The sequence below is a fragment of the Lupinus angustifolius genome, chromosome LG14 (assembly GCF_001865875.1).
Source record: "Lupinus angustifolius cultivar Tanjil chromosome LG14, LupAngTanjil_v1.0, whole genome shotgun sequence".
NCBI lineage: Eukaryota > Viridiplantae > Streptophyta > Magnoliopsida > Fabales > Fabaceae > Lupinus > Lupinus angustifolius.
In genome coordinates, this window is record NC_032022.1 from 4,069,157 (window position 1) to 4,070,308 (window position 1,152).

A 1,152-nucleotide genomic window follows, 5' to 3' on the forward strand; every position below is an offset into this window, starting at 1 on the left:
CACATACATTCAGCAAGAAGAGATATACAACATAGTGAGATATCACACATATACACTCAGTACAAACAGAGAGCATTCCAACCGCCTTAACACATAAGGCATTACAACGACTCAGAGCAGGTACTACAACGAGTTCAGAGAACATTTCTAACTAATAGAATAAGTAAGCAAATAGAGAAGTGAGAGTAGATGGGTCATTACCTTGCTCCGGCGACCATCACGAAAATAGGAACCCAAATTTTGGAGCCATGATCCATACGTTGTGCCTCACCGACACTGCAGAAGAAGGTTAGGGTTTTTTAGAATCTCTTTTTGGCGCTTAAGAGTCCCTGAACCGCATCACCTCGAACCACCACCACCGGAGACGGAATTAGAAAGGAGATGAAGTTGGGAATTAGGGATTTCAATTTTTTCCTTCGCAACCTATCCTGCGTGAATATTAGGTAAAGGGGATAATACCCTTCAATTACCCCCTTTCTTTGGTTTTACACGATGCACTTCTGTTAATTACAATATAATAGTTTTTTGCTTTGTTTATTTGTTCAGTTTTTTGCTTTGTTTATTTGTTTTGTTATTTGCTTTGTTTATTTGTTTTGTTATTTGTTTTGTTTATTTATTATTATTGTTTGAGTTATTTCTTTTCAAATCATTTACATCATATCTCCAATAATTATGTTGTTATACAATAATATACACTAACTTGTCTTTTATTATATTGTTTTAATTAATTTAGTATAAAATGTAAGGAATTGAAATACAGTCTTGAGTAATAATGTGATAAGGCTTTGGTTCTTCAACTATATTAAACAAATTAATTATAGAATTGTTATAGTAAGGTTATGGTTCGAGTTGTCTCTAATTTCTCTGAGAATGAGAACAAGGTCTACAACCAACACCGTCTCTAAACTATTAATTCTATATGTGTTATTACTAAAATCATATATCTATAAATAATTAGAAACTATCATACTAAATAAATTTGATGGATTTTTTAGTAAGGTTACGGTTCGAGTTGTCTCTAACTTCTCCGAAAACGAGAAGAAGGTCTACAACCAATGCTGTCTCTAAACTATTAATTCCTGATATGTTTATAATTAATAAACTATTTTATTACCAAAATCCTATATCTATAAATAATTAGAAACTATTATA